Below are 13478 nucleotides of genomic sequence, written 5' to 3'. Positions count from 1 at the left end.
AACAAAATCAAAGCCTGATACTAGAGCACAAATGCAATGTGGAGCGAGCATACTCACTCACGCACACACACACTCTCTTACACACATACCCGCCATTCATATCTGCTTATTGCAGTTGTTGTTTTAGTTTAGTTTTTTTTCTTCGTTTTGATTTTATTTACATTTATGTAAAAAAAAAAAGTTTTTGTGGCATTATTGCAAAAGCGAGCACTTCAAAATACATGAAACAAACAAAACAAATTCTAACCTTTGGGAAAAATACTGTTTTTAATGTATTTTATAATTTTTCAATATATAATTAAAAATATATCAGAAAAGATGTGAGAGGAGTAACTGACCACTTCCAGAAAAATGAATGGCTCTCTATGGGCCTCTGCTGTATATATATGGTCATTACACTATTCTTTCAAAATCTGTGATTTCCACAAGTTTTCTCTAACCACCAGATGGCAGTATTGTACACCTAACACCTAGATCAATATCCAGAAACAGTTTAAATTAAATTTAGATCATCATTTAAGAGATTTATTCATAAAAATGTAATATTTCACATGCAAGCTAATGGTGTAGCTGAGGATTTTTGTGGTAAACAGGTACAAAAGTACTTCATATCTCCCAAAACACAGCATTAATGTATAGATAAGAAGTAAACAAACAAACAAAAAATATATATTATATGTATGATTAAAAATTTATAATTGTTTTACAATTACTCTTTCAATTTTGGGGTCATATTGCCCCCAAAGGACACAGGTGTAAACAGGAAAAACAGGTCTTATGATTGAAAGGTCTATGTTTGTTTATTTGTTTGTTTGTGTGTGTGCGGCGTGTCTGTGTGTCTGTGTGTGTGTGCGGCGTGTCTGTGTGTCTGTGTGTGTGAGGCGTGTCTGTGTGTCTGTGTGTGTGCGGCGTGTCTGTGTGTGTGTGTGTGTGTGTGTGTGAGATAGATCTCAGATAGAGAGATAGATGAGTTTGAATGGGTTAGAAATAGTACATAGAAGGAAGTCTGATAGAGAGATAGATAGATAGATAGATAGAGAGATAGATGAGTTTGATTGGGTTAGAAATAGTACATAGAAGGGAAGTCTGATAGATAGATAGATAGATAGAGAGATAGATGAGTTTGAATGGGTTAGAAATAGTACATAGAAGGGAAGTCTGATTGAGTCTAATGGGCTTCAGTGTGTTTAGATTTAAATTTTGACAGTTGGAGTTTGACGGAATGTTCAGATGAGCCAATGTAAGTCTATGGGATTTTTTATGATTTTTAATCTTCATTTTTATGAAAACCGTAAGTCGGATTAGTTAGAAAAGATATAGCACGCTAAGTCAGATCAGTCTCAAGACTTGGGCTGAGTTTGGAGTTTGTAGAGTTAAAGCTCTAGGAGGAGTAGCAGTCAGAAATTTTAGTCTCAGAAAAAGAATAATAATAATAATAAGTTTAAGTACAATATCAGTAAGTTGGCTTTCTCAAGCCAACTTAACTAGAATGTACATTTCCTGAAGAAAATGTGAGTGGTGCTTGCAGTGGCAAAACTCGGCACTAGGCTGTCAATATAGCCTTCAGTATGATTCTAGAGAGCCAACTCCCATGTCTGTATGATATTGTGGAGCTGAGATATGGCTTCTTTATGTTGCTATACGGTTGCTAGGGTTCTGTATGTGGTTGCTAGGGTGTCGCTGCACAGTCGCCATGGTGATACTTACAGACTGGTTTTTCAGCCCAAACAAAAGAGGCCAGCCCCATATCTATACTACTTTCTGGTGCTGAGAAATTGCATATTCATGTGTTTGTTCAGTTACTAAGGTACTCTAAATGGTTGCTATGGTGTGGCTATATAGTTTACGGATGATATTTAAAGACTATTTTGACAGTCTGTATCAGCAGAGCCCAACCCAATGTTTCTACGATGTTTTGATGCTGACAAATTGTTTGTTAATGTTCTTTTACGGTTGCTAGGGTGCTTTAAGAGGTTGCTAGGGCATAGCTACGAAGTTATCATGTCAGTACTTATTGGCCGCTTGATAGGCCGAGTCAAAAGAGCCCTCCCCCAAGTCTCTGTGACCTCCTGATCCAAAGATATAATCTCACTAATTTTGTGCCAATGTTAAGTCAATGGGACTTTTTCGTCCAAATTTTTTCATCCACCAGATGAACATCGTACACTCAATTACTTATAAAAGATATAGCACACCTCTATAACTGGGCGGTTACTATCGTGTTGCTAAGTGGTTGGTAGTTGTCACACATCATTACTATCTAGTTCTATAGAGTTATTTGTATGTTCTTAGCCTGATTTAACACTTAGCTAATCACTATTAGCATGTAGCTATTCACTGCTAGTATGTGTAGCAGGCATGAGGAAAGTCCTGTTTGCAATCACGAGTCAAAAGAGCAAAACCTGCATGTTTATATGACACTTTTATCCAAAGATATCCTTTTTGATCTGTTTTCAATGGAGGTCTATGGGGTGGTTGCTAGGGTGCTGTAAGTGGTTGCTAGGGTGTGGCTATGAAGGTCATAGGTCATTACTTATTGGTTTCTTAAAAGATGAGTCAAATGAGTGTGTGTGAGTTACAGAGAGAGAGAGAGAGAAGGGGTTCCTAAGGGCCTGCGTGTGTGTGTGTGTGAGAAAGTGACAGTTGAGATTCAAATTCACGAACACTCCGCCAATGTAAGTCAATGGGATTTTTTTGCCCGCTTTTTCGTCCGCTGTGTGAACATCGTAGGTCCGATCGCTTAGAAAAGATATAGCCCACATCTCCTCAATGAGCCGGTCGATTTGACGCCTCTTTCATGGGTCTGTGACAAACGGTGCAGGAGGAGTAGCGAACCGAAGTTTTGTCCAGAAGAAGAATAAGAAGAAGCAGAATAATAATAATAAGTATGCAAGAGAACAATAGTGATGCCTTGCCTTTGGCAAGCACCACTAATAATAATAATAAGTTTAAGTACAATATCAGTAAGTTGGCTTTCTCAAGCCAACTTAATAAGAAGAAGTTTAAGTACAATATCAGTAAGTTGGCTTTCTCAAGCCAACTTAAGTTTAAGTACAATATCAGTAAGTTGGCTTTCTCAAGCCAACTTAATAATAAGCTTAAGTAGCAGATCAGTAGGTTGGCTCTCTCAAGCCAACCTAACTAGATTAAAAAGTTCGTCGAGACAAACTTTAGGTTGGCTTGAGAAAGCCTAGCCTGAATGTTTAAAGCAGTTGTGAAAGCTTGAAGTTTAAAGGTTTTCAGTTTGAAATAGGCTAGTTAAGTGTTCATTTACTAGTTTTTAAAAGTTAAAAACCAGAAAAAGGTTGATAGCATTATTAGCATGTTATTAGCATGATTAGCAAGTGACTAGCCTGTTGCTAGCATGTTTCTAGCATGGTTAGTATGTTGCTAGCATATTGCTAGCATGATTAGCAAGTGACTAGCATGTCGCTAGCATGTTTCTAACATGATTAGCATGTTACTAGCATTTTGCTAGCATGATTAGCAAGTGACTAGCATGTCGCTAGCATGTTTCTAACTTGATTAGCATGTTACTAGCATTTCGCTAGCATGTTTCTAACATGATTAGCATGTTACTAGCATGTTGCTAGCATGAATAGCAAGTTACTAGCATCTTGCTAGCATGACTAGCAAGTGACTAGCATGTCGCTAGCATGTTTCTAACATGATTAGCATGTTAATAGCATGTTGCTAGCATGATTAGCAAGTGAATAGCATCTTGCTAGCATGACTAGCATGTGACTAGCATGTCGCTAGCATGTTTCTAATATGATTAGCATGTTACTAGCATGTTGCTAGCATGATTTGCAAGTGACTAGCATCTTGCTAGCATGACTAGCATGTTTCTAGCATGGTTAGTATGTTGCTAGGATAGATAGAAAGATTAGAAATATTAGATAGATGAGTTTGAATGGATTAGAAATAGTACATAGAAGGGAATCTTGATTGAGTCTCAAATGATTCTGGGAGTTTAAAATTTGTATTTTGACAGTTGGAGTTTGAATTGTCTTGGCTCATTTGAACATTCCGTAATGGTAAATCAATGGGATTTTCTGATTTTTAATCTTCAGTTTTATGAAAACTATAAGTCGAATCAGTTAGAAAAGATATAGCACACTAAGTGAGATCAGTCTGAACAGCTGGGCTGAGTTTGGTGATTCTAGCTTGAAAGCTCTAGGAGGAGATGCATTCAGAAATTTAGTCTAAGAATAATAATAATAACTAGATTAAAAAGTTTGTCGAGACAAACTTTAGGTTGGCTTGAGAAAGCCTAGCCTGAATGTTTAAAGCAGTTGTGAAAGCTTGAAGTTTAAAGGTTTTCAGTTTGAAATAGGCTAGTTAAGTATTCATTTACTGGTTTTTAAAAGGTAAAAACCAGAAAAAGGTTGATAGCATGATTAGCATGTTACTAGCATGATTAGCAAGTGACTAGCATGTCGTCAGCATGTTTCTAACATGATTAGCATGTTACTAGCATGATGCTAGCATGATTAGCAAGTGACTAGCATCTTGCTAGCATGACTAACAAGTGACTAGCATATCGCTAGCATGACTAACAAGTGACTAGCATGTCGTCAGCATGTTTCTAACATGATTAGCATGTTAGCATGTTGCTAGCATGATTAGCAAGTGACTAACATCTTGCCAAGATGACTAACAACTGACTAGCATATCGCTAGCATGACTAACAAGTGACTAGCATGTCGCTAGCATGTTTCTAACATGATTAGCATGTTACTAGCATGTTGCTAGTATGATTAGCAAGTGACTAGCATCTTGCTAGCATGTTGCTAGCATGATTAGCAATTGACTAGCATCTTGCTAGCATGACTAGCAAGTGACTAGCATGTCGCTAGCATGTTTATAACACGATTAGCATGTTACTAGCATGTTGCTAGCATGATTGGCAAGTGACTAGCATCTTGTTAGCATGACTAACAATTGACTAGCATGTCGCTAGCATGTTTCTAACATTATTAGCATGTTACTAGCATCTTGCTAGCATGATTAGCAAGTGACTAGCATCTTGCTAGCATGACTAGCAAGTGACTAGCATGTTGCTAGCATTTTTCTAACATGATTAGCATGCTACTAGTATGTTGCTAGCAAGTGACTAGCATGTCGCTAGCATGTTTCTAACACGATTAGCATGTTACTAGCATGTTGCTAGCATGATTAAGAAGTGACTAGCATCTTGCTAGCATGTTTCTAACATGATTAGATGTTACTAGCATGTTGCCAGCATGATTGGCAAGTGATCTAGCATCTTGTTAAGATGACTAACAAGTGACTAGCATGTCGCCAAAGATGTTTCTAACATTATTAGCATGTTACCAGCATGTTGCCAGCATGATTAGCAAGTGATCAGCATCTTGCTAGCATGACTAGCAAGTGACTAGCATGTTTTGCCAAGCATTTTTCTAACATGATTAGCATGCTACTAGTATGTTGCTGCAAGTGACTAGCATGTCGCTAGCATGTTTCTAACACGATTAGCATGTTACTAGCATGTTGCTAGCATGATTAGCAAGTGACTAGCATCTTGCTAGCATGTTTCTAACATGATTAGCATGCTACTAGCATGTTGCTAGCATGATTGGCAAGTGACTAGCATCTTGTTAAGATGACTAACAAGTGACTAGCATGTCGCCAAAGATGTTTCTAACATTATTAGCATGTTACCAGCATGTTGCTAGCATGATTAGCAAGTGACTAGCATCTTGCTAGCATGACTAGCAAGTGACTAGCATGTTTTGCTAGCATTTTTCTAACATGATTAGCATGCTACTAGTATGTTGCTAGCAAGTGACTAGCATGTCGCTAGCATGTTTCTAACACGATTAGCATGTTGCTAGCATGATTAGCAAGTGACTAGCATCTTGCTAGCATGTTTCTAACATGATTAGCATGCTATTAGCATGTTGCTAGCATGATTAGCAAGTGACTAGCATGTCGCTAGCATGTTTCTAACATGATTAGCATGCTACTAGCATGTTGCTGTCTTGACTAGGAAGTGACTAGCATGTCGCTAGGATGTTTCTAATATGATTAGCATGCTACTAGCATGTCGCTAGCATGTTTCTAGCATGGTTAGTATGTTGTTAGGATAGATAGAAAGATTAGAAATATTAGATAGATGAGTTTGAATGGATTAGAAATAGTACATAGAAGGGAAGCTTGATTGAGTCTCAAAGATTCTGGGAGTTTAAAAGTTGTATTTTGACAGTTGGAGTTTGAATTGTCTTGGCTCATTTGAACATTCCGTAATGGTAAATCAATGGGATTTTATGATTTTTAATCTTCAGTTTTATGAAAACTATAAGTCCAATCAGTTAGAAAAGATATAGCACACTAAGTGAGATCAGTCTGAACAGCTGGGCTGAGTTTGGTGATTCTAGCTTGAAAGCTCTAGGAGGAGATGCATTCAGAAATTTAGTCTAAGAAGAATAATAATAACTAGATTAAAAAGTTCGTCGAGACAAACTTTAGGTTGCTTGAGAAAGCCTAGCCTGAATGTTTAAAGCAGTTGTGAAAGCTTGAAGTTTAAAGGTTTTCAGTTTGAAATAGGCTAGTTAAGTATTCATTTACTGGTTTTTAAAAGGTAAAAACCAGAAAAAGGTTGATAGCATGATTAGCAAGTGACTAGCATGTTGCTAGCATGTTTCTAGCATGATTAGCATGTTGCTAGCATGATTAGCAAGTGACTAGCATGTCACCAGCATGTTTCTAACATGATTAGCATGTTGCTAGCATGATTAGCAAGTGACTAGCATCTTGCTAACATGACTAACAAGTGACTAGCATGTTTCTAAAATGATTAGCATGTTACTAGCATTTTGCTAGCATGATTAGCAAGTTACTAGCATCTTGCTAGCATGACTAACAAGTGACTAGCATGTCGCTAGCATGTTTCTAACATGATTAGCATGTTACTAGCATGTTGCTAGCATGATTAGCAAGTGACTAGCATCTTGCTAGCATGACTAGCAAGTGACTAGCATGTCGCTAGCATGTTTCTAACATGATTAGCATGCTACTAACATGTTGCTAGCATGACTAGCAAGTGACTAGCATTTCGCTAGCATGTTTCTAACATGATTAGCATGTTACTAGCATCTTGCTAGCATGACTAGCAGGTGACTAGCATGTCGCTAGCATGTTTCTAACATTATTAGCATGTTACTAGCATGTTGCTAGCATGATTAGCAAGTGACTAGCATGTCGCTAGCATGTTTCTAACATGATTAGCATGCTACTAACATGTTGCTAGCATGACTAGCAAGTGACTAGCATGTCGCCAGCATGTTGCTAGCATGATTAACAAGTTACTAGCATCTTGCAGCATGACTGGCAAGTGACTAGAATGTCGCCAGCATGTTTCTAACATGATTAGCATGTTACTAGCATGTTGCTAACATGATTAGCAAGTGACTAGCATCTTGCTAGCATGACTAGCAAGTGACTAGCATGTCGCTAACATGTTTCTAACATGATTAGCATGCTACTAGCATGTTGCTAACATGACTATCAAGCGACTAGCATGTCGCTAGCATGTTTCTAACATGATTAGCATGCTACTAGCATCTTGCTAGCATGACTAGCAAGTGACTAGCATGACTAGCAAGTGACTAGCATGTCGCTAGGGTGTTTCTAACATGATTAGCATGTTGCTAGCATGATTAGCAAGTGACTAGCATCTTGCTAGCGTGACTAGCATCTTGCTAGCATGACTAGCAAGTGACTAGCATGTCGCTAGGATGTTTCTAACATGACTAGCATGTTACTAGCATGTTGCTAGCATGATTAGCATGCTACTAGCATGTCGCTAGCATGGTTAGTATGTTGCTAGGATAGATGGAAAGATTAGAAATATTAGCTAGATGAGTTTGAATGGATTAGAAATAGTACATAGAAGGGAAGCTTGATTGAGTCTCAAATGATTCTGGGAGTTTAAAAGTTGTATTTTGACAGTTGGAGTTTGAATTGTCTTGGCTCATTTGAACATTCCGTAATGGTAAGTCAATGGGATTTTATAATTTTTAATCTTCAGTTTTATGAAAACTATAAGTCCAATCAGTTAGAAAAGATATAGCACACTAAGTGAGATCAGTCTGAACAGCTGGGCTGAGTTTGGTGATTCTAGCTTGAAAGCTCTAGGAGGAGATGCATTCAGAAATTTAGTCTAAGAATAATAATAATAACTAGAATGTACATTTCCTGAAGAAAATGTGAGTGGTGCTTGCAGTGGCAAAACTCGGCGCTGGGCAGATACTACCGTGTTCTGCGCGATAGTAGAGAGCCAACTCCCATGTCTGTATGATGTTGTGGAGCTGAGATATGGTTTCTTTATGTTGCTATACGGTTGCTAGGGTTCTCTATATGGTTGCTAGGGTGTAGCTGCACAGTCGACATGGTGATACTTACAGACTGGTTTTTCAACCCAAACAAAAGAAGCCACCCCCATATCTATACCACTTTCTGGTGCTGAGAAATTGCTTATTCATGTGTTTGTTCAGTTGCTAAGGTACTCTAAATGGTTGCTATGGTGTGACTATACAGTTTATGGGATGATATTTAAAGACTATTTGACAGTCTGAATCAACAGAGCCCAAAGGCATGTTTCTACAATGTTTTGGTGCTGGAAAATTGTTTGTTAATGTCCTTTTACGGTTGCTAGGGTGCTGTAAGTGGTTGCTAGGGCATAGCTATGAAGTTGTCATGTCAGTACTTATTGACTGCTTGATAGGCCGAGTCAAAAGAACCCTCCCCCAAGTCTCTGTGACCTCCTGATCCAAAGATATAATCTCACTAATTTTGTGCCAATGTTAAATCTATGGGACTTTTTCGCCCAAATTTTTTCATCCATCAGATGAACATCGTACACTCAATTACTTATAAAACATATAGCACACCTCTATAACTGGGAGGTTACTAAGCGTATTGCTAAGTGGTTGGTAGTTGTCACACATCATTACTATATAGATTTATAGAGTTATTCGTATATTCTTAGTCTGATTTAACACTTAGCTAATCACTATTAGCATGTAGCTATTCACTGCTAGCATGTGTAGCATGCATGAGGGAAGTCCTGTTTGCGATCACGAGTCAAAAGAGCAAAACCTGCATGTTTATATGACACTTTTATCCAAAGATATCCCTTTTGATCTGTTTTCAATGGAGGTCTATGGGGTGGTTGCTAGGGTGCTGTAAGTGGTTGCTAGGGTGTGGCTATGAAGGTCATAGGTCATTACTTATTGGTTACTTAAAAGAGGAGTCAAATGAGTGTGTGTGAGTGACAGAGAGAGAGAGAGAGAAGGGGCTCTAAGGGCCTGCGTGTGTGTGTGTGTGAGAAAGTGACAGTTGAGATTCAAATTCACGAACATTCCACCATTGTAAGTCAATGGGATTTTTTGCCCGCTTTTTCGTCCGCTGTGTGAACATCTTAGGTCCGATCGCTTAAAAAAGATATAGCCCACATCTCCTCAATGAGCCGGTCGATTTGACACCTCTTTCATGGGTCTGTGACAAACGGTGCAGGAGGAGTAGCGAATTGAAATTTTTGTCCAGAAGAAGAATAAGAAGAAGCAGAATAATAAGTATGCAAGATAACAATAGTGATGCCTTGCCTTTGGCCGTGGCAAAACTCAGCACTCGGTTGCTAGGTCGGCATGAGTGTTTTCCATGGCACTGCTAGGCGGTTCCTAGGGCACTCGGGGTGGTTGCTAGGGTGTTGTTATGCAGTTGCTAGGGTAATCAGGGTGGTTGCTAAGGTGTTGCTATGCAGTTGCCAGGGTGCTTGGGGTGGTTGCTAGGGTGTTGCTATGCGGTTGCTAGGGTATTCAGGGTGGTTGCTAGGGTATCCAGGATGGTTGCTAGGGCCATTGCTAGGGTACTCAAGGTGGTTGCTAAGGTAAATGGGGTGGTTGCTAGGGTGTTGCTATGGTACTTGGGTGGTTGCTAGGGTACCTAGGGTGGTTGCTAGGGTGTTACTAGGTAGTTACTAGTTGTCACAGATCGTTACTATGGAGTTTTATAGAGTTCTTAGTTTGAATTAGCACTTAGCTAATCACTATTAGCATGTAGCTATTCACTGATAGCATGTGTAGCATGTTTGGAAGTCCTATTTGTTAGCATGAGTCAAAAACACCAACTCCCAAGTCTATACGACATTCTGATGCAAAGATATAGGACTTGATAAATGGTTGCTAGGGTACTCTGTTTGGTTGTTAGGAAGTGGCTTGGCAGCTGCCAATGATAATACTCCAAAGGCTGTTTGCCAGTATGAATAATATAAACCAACCCCCATGTCTCTATGACATTTAGATTTGAAGATATGCCTGTTTGGGTTTGGGTTGCTAGGGTGCTCGACATTGGTTGCTAGGGAGTGGCTAGGACGTGTCTATGGTGATTCATGATTGGCTGTTTCCTGCCCCGAGTCAAACCCCCATGTCTCTATGATATTCAGATTTAAAGATATGCCTGTTTCGGTTTGGGTTGCTAGGGTACTCTACATTAGTTGCTAGGGAGTGGCTAGGAAGTGTCTATGGTGATTCATGATTGGCTGTTTGCTGCCCCGAGTCAAACGAGCCCACCCCCATGTCTGTATGACATTCAGATTTGAAGATATGCCTGTTTGCGTTTGGGTTGCTAGGGTACTCGATATTGGTTGCTAGGGAGTAGCTAGGAAGTGTCTATGGTGATTCATTATTGGCTGTTTGCTGCTCTGAGTCAAATGAGCCCACCCCCATGTCTCTATGACACTGTGATCTGAAGATATCCATCTGGGCTTTTAACATGGCAGTCTATGGGATCAGTTGCTAGGGTGCTATAAATGGTTGCTAGGGCGTGGCTTGATAGCTTCATAATGATCCTGAGAGTCTGATTGGTTGGCTGAGTAAAATGAGCCCACCCCCATGTCTCTATGATATTGTGATGCAGAGTTATGTTTAATGCAAAATTCCTATGTAAATTACCATAGTAGGAAAAACGTTTGCTGTTTCATGGGCCGTCCCTCACCATAATATGTCAATGGGGCAATTTTGGGGCGCTCTTGTGAACTCGCGTGCGCCATTTTGCCATGTGCTAATGAAGTGAAACATATTCTGAATAGGTGGAACTATAACGTGACTGAACTCTTCCATTTGTCTCCTAATGCTCTGTGTGCAGGTATTTATTTCTTTATAATGTTTATGGATTTACTCTGTTTATTCAGTTGTGCATTTTCTGCATTAAGTAAATGTTTTATGCTAACTGTGTTTTGTAAAGCACTTAATTCATGGTTTTACTAAGAAATTTTATATTTTCATTAACTTCTTGTACATACAGAGTTCCCATAAAATGGATGATGTAAGCTGTGTAATTTATGTACCTCATATTATCCATTACTTTATATTTAGTTTTTCTATTCATGTTATTCTGGCTTGATTTAAAATATCTTATACGATCACAAAGCAATAAGTTTAATAAGAAAAAGACAGAAGGAAAAGACTTTGAATTGTTTCGAAAAATTGTCTGTTTCATTGTACTTATTTCAGATTCCTGTATTATTTTTGTCTGTTTTGTTTATAACATCATACTGTTTACTGTTATATTAAGTGCAGTAGAGCTATGGAGAACTGCTGTTGTTGGAACTATAATGTGACTGAACTCTAACATTTGTCTCCTCCTGCTCTGTGTGCAGGCATCAAATAAATTCTAACATCATCCATGTCCAGAGTGTGAGTGCTGATGAAGGGTGGAACAGATAAAAAAAACAAGAAGGTCACATATATGATTAAATATAAAATTAATAGTAGTTATTAAGATCGATGTGGTTTGGAATTGGTAAAATGTGCTTGGAAAAAAATATGATCAGAATATCAACGTGCCTAATAATTATTCACGCACTGTAAAGATGTGCTCACTTTACACAGAGTGTGCGTGATCGCGAAATCGAACGTGAAAGTGAACTGTGAGCGCTCATTCAAATGTGATTTCAATACCCCGCATATTAATAGTGCGAAAATTATAAACAATATAGAATGTTTGCGGGAGCGGGACACACACGTTGCGGGAGTGGGCGGTAATGGTCAGAAACTCAGCGGGAGCGACTTAAGAAAACTCTAGGCTGCACATCAACACAAGTTTTTTTTTTTTTTTGCGCTACCCCATCTCCAACCCAATCATTTGTGCCGTTTCGTTCTGTCTTTGACAGCACATATAGGACAATTTTTGAAATAGCGCCATAAACTAAATTTATTTCAAATTTAATTCAAGCACTTTCAAGGACCTATGTTTGTTTTCAAGTACTAGGCCTTGAATCCATATGTCTGAAATTCAAGTACTTTCAAGAAGCGTGGGAACCCTGTATGTGGGATATTCAACCTGTTCTCATAAAAATACGTACCTCTGCGCACTTTGTGCGACACCGTTTTACGTACCTTGCTGCACGTTTCGCCGCAGTTTCAAATAGAAATGTCCACTGAGTGGCGCTAAAACACAGGTATGTGAACCCTGGCATGTTTTTATTACGTAGATATTGGTACGTATTGCTGTTTTTTTATTAGGTTGCTTCAGATAGGTATTGAGGCGGTTCAGAATTCAAATATCCGGGGACTGCCGCTAAAGGTTAATGCTATATCGTGTTGGAAATATGCCCTACACCAAATCCAGCCCTAAACCTACCCGATAGTGTTAACAAATGCAAAACTGATTTAAAAACGTATTAGCTTATGCAACTGTGCCATTTGAACTTCCTTTTATGCAGATTTTAACTGCTTTGTTGAACCGTAGTTACACGGGATTGGAGTTACCGAACAAACTTGTATATGAAAACCCATAGATATGAAGCTGGATGTGTGCGACGCTAACGTTCAGAAGCATCAGTTTTCAAATCTCCCAGCATATTAATATTGTTTTGAAATCATAGCATGATATTCTTCAAGTAATTGTGCGAAAATTACGCTTTATTAATCGCAACTCTGTAAATTTGTGTGAAAGTGTTCATTTATTTTGGAAACTGCAGTGATATGTACTTACGTATTTCATGTCACGCTAAAAAGTGCACCCAGGTACATAAATGCCATGAGACCAGGTAGAGGATATTCCAGTTCAACCTCAACTAAACTAATCATAGGCAATTTGTGGACATTACACAAATGAAAATGATACCTAAATAATCAATAAAAAACATTTTTCACACAATTTTATTTTTTATAGGGCCAGCAGAGAAGGCCCTTCTGCCCCTGACAGCCCATCACTGCTGTCAGACAACATGTCCAAGATGCTATAAATCGCAGGACTAGTAAGTAAAATCTCGAACATACACAACTGTTTCATAAGTTTGGGTTGGTATGATTTTTTATTTTTATTTTTTTTTTTATGTTTTTAAATTATTTTATGGTAACCACAGCTTAATTAATGAAATGAATACAATTTACTACAATTTAAAATAACTGTTTTATATTTGAATATATTTAGGGAAGTAATTTATTCCT

General features: G+C 38.5%; 1 long non-coding RNA gene across 3 annotated transcripts in view; it reads left to right on the top strand.

The window, feature by feature from the left end:
• LOC131528276 (uncharacterized) overlaps positions 1–13478 on the top strand; it is a 43973-nt gene that overhangs the window by 28477 nt on the left and 2018 nt on the right. The window contains exons 1-2 of one of the 3 annotated variants that reach the window (XR_009267839.1): positions 9714–11169; positions 13201–13285. This is a non-coding gene — a long non-coding RNA (uncharacterized LOC131528276). Of the gene's footprint in view, positions 1–9713; positions 11170–11201; positions 11764–13200; positions 13286–13478 lie in introns of those variants that run through there. The other 2 variants (XR_009267837.1, XR_009267838.1) reach the window with 2 other exon arrangements.

The sequence above is a fragment of the Onychostoma macrolepis genome, chromosome 21 (assembly GCF_012432095.1).
Source record: "Onychostoma macrolepis isolate SWU-2019 chromosome 21, ASM1243209v1, whole genome shotgun sequence".
Classification (NCBI taxonomy): Eukaryota; Metazoa; Chordata; class Actinopteri; order Cypriniformes; family Cyprinidae; genus Onychostoma; species Onychostoma macrolepis.
This window is presented reverse-complemented; position numbering and strand designations above follow the sequence as displayed.